Source organism: Quercus lobata, chromosome 11 (genome assembly GCF_001633185.2).
Source record: "Quercus lobata isolate SW786 chromosome 11, ValleyOak3.0 Primary Assembly, whole genome shotgun sequence".
NCBI classification, from domain to species: domain Eukaryota; kingdom Viridiplantae; phylum Streptophyta; class Magnoliopsida; order Fagales; family Fagaceae; genus Quercus; species Quercus lobata.
Window position 1 is genome coordinate 12449597 of NC_044914.1, and position 9814 is coordinate 12459410.

The window sequence follows — 9814 nt, forward strand, 5'->3', positions numbered from 1 at the left end:
ACTACCATTGAAGAAGTGAAGGACATTGATCAAATTCCTTTGACTGAGCTTGTAGGGAATCTTCAAACCTATGAGATGGGATTAGGTTTAACGGGAAAAGGTGGAAAGAGTAGAAACTTGGCTTTTAAGGGTATAGAGGAAGAGATTGAGGACTCTAAAGATGAAGATGAAAATGAGGATGAGGATGAGGATCTAACTTTCATAACTGATGAGATTATCAAGCTTCTTCAATTTAGGAAGAAGGATAAGGGTAAACTTCCTAGGAAATATAAATCCTCAAAGAAGGGCAAGAATAAGAAACCCCTTACCTAGTGCCATGAGTGCAAAGGTTTTGATCATATGAGGATAGAGTGCCAAAACTACCTTATGAAGGAAAAAACCAAGAAGTCGAAAGATAAAGGGTTGGTTGCTACCTGGAGTGATACTGAGAATGACTCTTTTGATGAGTATATGGGTGAATGTGGTCATTTTATGGCTTTTGCCGCCACAACCGATAAGGTGATTGTGGAGAGTGCTAGTGACAGTGAGAATTCTTCTGATGATGAAGTACCTAAGAAGATGACCCTTCAGGAAGTGTATGATAAGCTATGCATTGAATTTATAAAATTTGAAAAGAGTTCTCATCTTTGTAGAAAAGAGCTTAATGAGGTAAAAACTGAAAAAATTGATATGTTAGTCAAACTAAATGAGACTACAAGGTTAGTTAGGACACTTGTTGTGGAGAACACCTCATTAGAAGAGAATGTCAAGAATCTTGAGGTTGAGCTTAGTCAAGCTAGAACTCAAATAGAGAGGATGTCTAGTACAAAGCTTGATGAGGTATTAAGTGTTTAAAAGCCTAGTTTTGATAAGACTAGCTTAGGATATGCTGTTTCCTCCGGCCCCTCCTCTTCCACGGCTTCAGGATCAAAGACTGTCTTTGTACCCCAATCTGAGAAAGGTGATAAAGGTATGAAATCTAAAACTGATTTGGCTAATTCTAAATCCTTTGTTAGACCTCATGTTTGTCACCATTGTGGTGTTTCTGGACATATTCATCCTAATTGCTTTAAATTGTATCCTCATAAATAATTGTCTAAACGGTCACAGGTTTTTTCTCAAGGACCTACACCTTTGTTTGGAGAGTTATTAAAAGTTTTGAGCTTTTTAACTCAATTTCAGGAGAATTCTAATTCTTTTATGTCCTTTAGTAGACATACTAGGACACGTGTCTTTTTATCTTCAAGGCCAAAGACTCGTGCTGTGTGGGTGAGAAAGGAGCCTAAAACTTAATTGTCTTTTCTGTTTGTCCTCTACTTTAATTCTTTCTATTTAAAGTAGGACTCTCTTTGCTTGATTTCTTATTTGCTTTTGGAATCATGCTTTCATGTTGTTTGTCTGTTTTTGTTTGGTTGTTTAGTTTTTATTTGTTTTTTTTTTTTTTTTTCAAAATAAAAAAGGGAAAAAACTAGAAAAATACAAAAACAGTGTCTATTTGTGTATATTGGTACTTGTGTACCTTGGATGGCCAATGAAATAAAGTTTTCTAAACTTTGTATCTTTTGTAACTTAGATGAGCATCTCTATGTACAACTAAGCAAGTGAGTTTTGTGACTCATGTTTGTAATGAGTAAGATTAAGTGATCTCTTGTACTTAACACTCATATCACTCTTTTTGACAAGAATGACTAGAAAATCCTAAGAGAAAGACATAAATAATCATCTCACTACTGTTCTCTGCCAATCATGAAATGACATCTGTATGTTTTGGCATAACAAAAGTGCAATGTCAAAAGCTTAACATTATTGGGTTTCTTTTCTCTCTCCTATATGCCCCTGTATGATATGCTTATTAAAAGAAAAATATGCAAAGAAAATAAAAGCAAAAAAAATAAATATGCTTTATATAAGATTACAAGCGTGTATTCTAGGAGATGTGGGAATTATAGGATGTACCTTGAAGGTGATAGTCCATATCAAACAATTATGATTGTGTGTGAGTTAAAGTGATTTTCTCATATCTCAAATTGTCATAACATGTAGACACTTATGCAATCTTATGATATTTTTCACACACAACACACAATATTCTTTACTACTTTTGATACATGTGTAGGTACAATGTGATTTAACTATCACAAGGAATACTTGTGTTAATGTATGCTCACTAAACTGTCTTGACTTATTTTTGAAATATAAAATTGGTTAGACTTGTTTAGTATGTGTGTGTGTGTGTGTGTGTTTTGGATCTAAATGCTTGACATTTTTCTTGATGAAAGATGTTTTTGAAAGCTTAATATATTGTTTGGATCTTTGGTTGAGTAGCTTGCTTGATTGCATTCTTTTTTGTGTGTTTTTCCTCTCTTTGAAAAACTGTTTTTTTAAGCTCAACAATTTCTTGACAGATTCTCAATCCATCGAGAAACTTTCTATCTGCTCAATAAATGCTTGATAGCTATTCGATCCATCGAGATTGGCTTCTACTTGATAGTTGCTCGACAGCTTCTCGATCTGTCGAGATCCTCTTGCATGCATTGTTTTTCACATGTTTTGCATCATTCTATTATCTTGTCATCCATAACATCTTGTTTCATTACATTCATGCATTTATATGGATTCCTTGTGCCCTCTTGATCATCCTTGATCATCTTTATGTTTCTTGGGTGAAGCTTTATAGTTTCTTGTACCATTTTTCAATCATGACAAAAATGGGGAGAAATTGTGGAGAATATGTGGTTTCTTTTTAAGATTCTATATGATTAGGGGGAGAAATACATGCCCTTGTAAGGGGGAGTGTTTACCTCCTTGTTTTTGTACACTAGTTTTGTGACCATTTTTACATACATTGTGCTTATCTTTGATATATATATATATATGATGTATGTCTTCTTCACCTACCTCTACATGTGTTGTTTCTTTTCTATCTTTATACACATGCTTCTTTATTGTATGCAATCTGTTATTTCTGTTTCACACTAAGATGCCGTGATGAGTTTTATTTAAAGTGTTTCAGAAATACAGGTTGTTAAAGTCTTCTTACCATAAACTCTCTTCTTGCAAAGTTTTTCAAGAGTTTGTGTTAGAATAGATTTTATTGTATTCAACAAGTGAGCATGAGTTGAGTGATTTATGACTTCTCTCATATGTTTATTTGTTTGTTGTGGTTTTGTCACGGATTGCCAAAGGAGAAGATTGTTAGGACATAAGTGATTTGATGTTAGGAACATATGTTAATATTTTATGTAATTGGCTAATCTTTTGACAAAACGTACTTTACTTATAATTGGGTAGATCTAGGATGTGTTTAATACTTTAAAGAATAAGAATTCAAGTCTAGTATTGAAACCATGCAAATCTATCCCAGAAACAAGTGAAGAAGGATTGTTTATTAAAGTTGGACAAATTCCTGACAGATAGCTATCTATCCAGGTATCGATAGTTGCTCGACAGATAGTATCTATCGAGAATTATGAAAATTAGTTTTTCAGATTTGATTTTTGACCCATACTTATGTATTTGTGTAAGGTTTCTTTTCTTACAACCCTAGACATATATAAGACTTATTTTAAAGGCCGTCACATAAGAGAATATAAGGAGAACACGTGCAAAAAGTGACCGGTGCCTTATTCTCTCTAAAAGAAGTTACTGCATCTTTGTGCCTTAGGGTTTTGTAACCAGGTGCTTCTTGATTTTCATTGTTGATGAAGTGAAGAACTTTGTAGCCAACTTCTTCTTCAAGTTGGTGAATTAGTGTACTGGGAGCCGTGCATCATTGGTTAGTCACGTACTGGGATCCGTGCAAAAAAGGTAGCGTTTATATATTGAAGAGTTCAGAGGTTCTGAAGCAGTGGAAAGTTTCTGCTGTAAGTTCATCTACGGGAATTGTAGAGTCTAGGGACAAATGTTTTGTACTAGATTTAAAACTTCTCTTTACTATAGTGGATTACTTTTTGGGAATGTTTCCTCCAGGTTTTTTACTGTGAAACTAGTTTGTTTTATTGGTTTTCCTAGGTCACCATATTTTGTTTTATTTACTTTTTCACTGTGCCTGATATTGACATGATATTGATGTTTTTTTTTTTTTTTTTTTTTTAAATAAGATTTATTTATAATAAATCTAATTAACAACTTGGGTTTAAAACTTGTTCATTCTATCAACTGGGGTCCAACAGTAACTAACTACACTCCAGGTCTTATCTTAAACTACACACAGGTATACAATATGATGAATAAACTACAAGTTGTTAAGCTATAATACAACACTGAGCTCTATAAACTGATGCTTTATTGACTGTACTTGAAGCAACACCACTGGAAACAGCACCACCATCCTTTACATTTACATCATGCCAGTTCCCATAAAAATGAGCATTGGAGCTAACCTTTATTCTCTAAAGTATGGATCTTACCCTTTTTACTTTTATTTTATATTTTTAGAGAAGGGTGCAACATTTTAACTTTAGAAAAAGTTACCCATCAAATATATGGTTCTTAATTGATATATTCTAATTTAATCACAGTTTACAGATGATCCTAAAAATTAAATGGTCTATAAATAAATATGCAAAATACTAGTCAATATTTTCAATTTGAACCTTTATACAGCAAAAAAAATGAAGGAAAAAAAAAACACCTTGCGTGATGATGAGTGCATTAATTATATCACTGACATGTAAAACTAGATATCACTGACACAATATTAATTATATTATTAATTAAAGGATGGTTAAGTAGATTCCCTGAAGAACATATATACGTTTTATGTGCGAGATGATGAGTATTCCTCAATCTACAAAATTATATTAACGTCGTTTTCTGAAGATTCTGTTGGACCTACCATCAATGTGCTGTCAATTTATTAGTATGTGCTGCATATTTGGTTGCTTAACAAAACAACAAGATAGCAACAATAAATAAAGCAATCTGATAATAATAATAATAATAATAATACAGACAGTCCATGCAATTAGTTTTAATTGATTAATTGTTTATTTCGGTTTTGGGGCCTCCTAAACCACCGGTGTTGTTGTGGAGTATTTGTAACGTATTAGAGCACTAGTATTGAGATATAAACATCCTTCAGTTGTTATTTTACAACTTAAAATAGCAAAAATTCACTTCATCCAAGTTTGTATACTTAAAAAAATTTGCAACATATAAATAGTAAGGTTATATATATATATATATATATTTATATATACAACCTTACTATTCATAGGTTGTAAAAAAAAAAAAAAAAAAAAATCTAGTGGTTGTGTATGAGGAGAAAAAGATAGTGGGAGGAAAGAGAAAAAGAAGAATACTTTTTATTATTTTATTAGGTAGTTTATATTATTTTATTGGGTTGTATGTAAAAATAAAAATTGGAATGTAGGGTGAGTTGTAAAATGAGTTGATAAAATAGATAAAATAGTGTTTGAGGATGCAAAACAGGTTTTTTTTTTTTTTTTTTTTTGCATCCCCAAATGCTAGTGCTCTAAATAGAGAGGTTGGGGTGTTTGGTACATGCACTTAAAAACATGTGTTTTTGTTGTTTGAAAACATGTGTGGAAATACGTGTAGGTGAAAAAGTATGTGAAAATATGTATAATGTTGTTTAAAAACTGAAAATTGTTGTTTGAAATGGTGTACCAAACACCCCCTAAATTGCATACCTTTAGTGTGATGGTCTCTTCACTTAGTATTCTTAAAAAAAAAAAAAAAGGTGATATATTGTAATTTAATCACAGTTTGTAGATGATCCAAGAAATTAAATGGTCTATAAATAAATAAGCAGAATACTAGTAAATATTTTCAATTTGAACCTTAATACAGCAAAAAAAAAAGAAGAAAAAAAAAAAACGCCTTAAGTAATGATGAGTGAATTCATTATATTATTGACATATATAATTAGGGGGTGTTTGGTAGAATAGTTTGAAAAAAGTTGTTTGTAGTTTTTTGAAATACGTGTGGGTGAAAAAGTATGTGAAAATGTGTGTAATGTTGTTTAAAATGTAAAAATGTGAGTTTGAAATGGGGTAACGGACAAGAAAAAATATACCATGTTTTGGTAATACCAACTTAATATCGGTTTTGGTATTTTTTACCTAATAAATGAGTGACATCTGTTTCAAAAAACTACATAAGACTACTCTAATAAATGATTAATTTACCTTCCTGATAATATAAAAGATTGTGATTAATTTATTGAAATAGTCTGATATAGTTTTTTGAAACAGATATCATCTATTTATTAGGTAAAAAATACTAAAATAAATATTGAATTGATATTTGCTAGATATCACTGACACTTTTCTAAAAAAAAGATATCACTGACACAATTAATTATATAGCCTATTGATTGTAAGTCCAACAGAATCTTCAGAAAACGACGTTAATATAATTTTATAGACTGAGGAATACTCATCATCTCGCACATAAAATGCAGTATATATGTTCTCCAGGGAATCTACTTATATATATATAGCCTATTGATGGTAAGTCCAACAGAATCTTCAGGAAAACGACGTTAATATAATTTTGTAGACTGAGGAATACTCATCATCTCGCACATATATAAAACGCAGTATATGTTCTCCAGGGAATCTACTTATATATAAAGCTAGATATCACTGACATAATTAATTATATTATTAATTGTGTTAGTGATATATAACTAGATATCACTGACATAATTAATTATATTATTAATTAAAAGATGGTTAAGTAGATTCCCTGGAGAACATATATACTGTGTTTTATGTGCGAGATGCTGAGTATTCCTCAGTCTACAAAATTATATTAACGTCGTTTTCCTGAAGATTTTGTTGGACTTACCATCAATAGGCTATATATATAAGTAGATTCCCTAGAGAACATATATATTGCGTTTTATGTGCGAAATGATGAGTATTCCTCAGTCTACAAAATTATATTAATCGAATCATTATTTGAGACCCAGGATTCTATTTGATCATCAATTCAATCACTGTTCAAGTTTTAAATTGTGAAAACGGACTTGTGGGAGAGCAATACAAGTGTTGTGCTCATTTTCCTGAAAATTTTGTTGGACTTACCGTCAATAGGCTATATATATATATATATATATATATATATATATATTTTGGGAACCCAGGCTATATATTTATTTAATAGTATGTGCTGCATATTTGGTTGCTTGACAAAACAATTAAACAACAAGATAGCAACAATAAATAAAGCAATCTGATAAAATAATAATAATACAGACAGTCCATGTAGTTAGTTTTAATTAATTAATTGTTTATTTCCAGTTTTGGGACCTCCTAATCCACCCGTGTTGTGGAGATTTTGTAACATATTAATAGAGAAGTTAAATTGCAACTTACATCCTAAAGTTTGGGGCATTTAAATTTTATATTTTGAAGTTTTAGAATTTAGATTTTATTTTTTGAAGTTTTATTTCGTTTGAATTAGCAGGTCTTCTATCTATATTTTCCGTTAAGTACTACATAAGCTTGTCACACGTGTTTAGTTCATCCAATAAAATGATGTCACACCATTTTTATTATGCCTTGTCATTTTTAATTTTTTTAGATTACAAATTAAAATGATGTGGCATCATTTAATTTTATTAGACAAACTAAATACGCATGACAAGTTTATGTGGCACATAACAGAAAATATGGATGGAGAAGTTGTTGATGCAAACCGAATAGAACTTTAGGGTATAAAATTTAAATTTTGAAATTTCAAGATGTAAAATTCAAATACCCCAAAGTTTGGGGGCGTAATTTGCAATTTAGATTAATAGGAAAATAAAATAACTTAGTCAAATTACTGCATGAGAGCTTTTTTTTACAAAATTGGGACTCCCTGCAATTCAGACGCTTCTGGAAAAATTAGTAATACAAAAAAAAAAAAAAAAAAAGTTTTTGGACCTAGTTTATTTGTCTACAAACAGTTTGGATCCTAGAGAAAATTCTAATGGCTATTTATGGTTGTTCTAGTTAATTTTGAGGCTTAGAATCCATTAATGTTGATTTTTATGTTTAGTATATATCTCAGAACAAAAGGGTTAAGCATAATTAACTTAGTTCTAGTTTTTTTCTATCAGGGCCAAATCCTTTGTTGATTTTTATGTTTAGTATAGCTAAAGCAATGGTTAAGCTATATTATACCTTATACTGTGTATCTCATATCTTTTTACACTTGAGCTACAGTAAGGTGTTGAGTTCCTTTGCCGTTAATTTAGATGTAGATTGAGTGTGCCCCACTTTTTAATTCATGGTTTTTTATTAACAGATATAGCAGTAGTGTGTATTTCCAATTGTTTGTTATTACTACTATTTTGTGTAAGCTACCATACAATTTATAGGGCTCTAAAGTATGGCTATCATGTGTCATCAATATTATCTGCCAATTTGGTATTCCCAAGCGTTAATAAAATGGCTATTTTTGTCTATGTTCAATAATTTATGCTTGAATATTGGATGACATCTCTTTGCAATGGCCTCATTGTTAATTGTTATGCAAAAGGACATTATTTTCTACAAGAGGAAAATGTCATGTTGCCTACTTGGCTTTATGTTCCTGCCCATCTCTATTTGACTATATGGAATTATTGCCAAATATATGGATATATCCTGCGATCTGTTAGAATTATTGCCAATTGTATTTTGACTATATGGAATACCTTGAGTACCATTGCTACACTAGTTATCACAAAAGGTCGAAGTATATATATGTTCAAAATGTCTAGAAATTTTAGAAAACAATTATGAAAGAGAAGATTTAGCTTGGGGAACACACAATCAACATGTTGAATAAGAGAAATCTATGATTCAAATCTTGCATACACAAAAAATTAGTTAGTGTTTTGATCTAATAATAAAAAACAATCATCATAGAGTGAATGTCATTTATTTAAATTTTATTGTGTATATTAAAAAGAAAATGAAAGAAAGATGAGAGATGCTAGTGAGGGATAGATGAGTTAAGTTGGGATGAATTGGTTGATCAAAAGGAACATGGTAGCTAAACCATTAATCCGAACCCCCCCCCCCCCCCCCTTCCATATATTTCAAATGACAAGCAATAATTAATGGCTAAAATTAACAAAAATCTCAATTTATGTATACACAAAATTGGTATTATTTATATAATATCTAAAAAATTGAAGCGTAGTATTTATTATTATTACACTTATGTTGAGCTACATCAATGTAGCATTTTTGTCCATTTAGGTCCAATTTGGGTCCTTCTCAAAAAAAAAAAAAGAAAAAAAAGTCCAATTCTGTTCACTTCGGTCCATTTGGTCTATTTTGATCCACTTAGGTTCATTCAATCTATTTGGTCTATTTGGTCCATTTCGGTCTAATTCGGTCCATTTTGGTCCACTCAATCTACTTTAGTACATCTGGTCCATCTAGGTGAAACTTTTGGAGGAGAGGTTTATGTAGAAAGAGAAGATACTTCATAGCCTACATTGAAAATTATGTCACATTTTGAATGTAATGTTGGTAGGTTTTTTTTTAAAAAAAAAAAAAAACGTTTTTCTTATGTTATTAAAGTTTTGTATCTTTTTTTTTTTTTTTTTTTCTTCAGATATAAGTGATGGATTTATTTATATATGCTTCATCTTTAGGTCATTCAAGACATATAGAAAATGAACCATTTGTAAGGTCTACTAGAAATAAATTTTAGCCATACATTATATTATCTACAACATATCACGTCTTATTTAATAATTGAATATAAAATACATTATGTTTCTTTGAAAAAAACTTTCAAAATTTAAAAATAATAAATATATAAATAGCTTCATTTAGAAAATCAATTATATTGTACAAACTATATTTTGTTAGAAAATAATCAC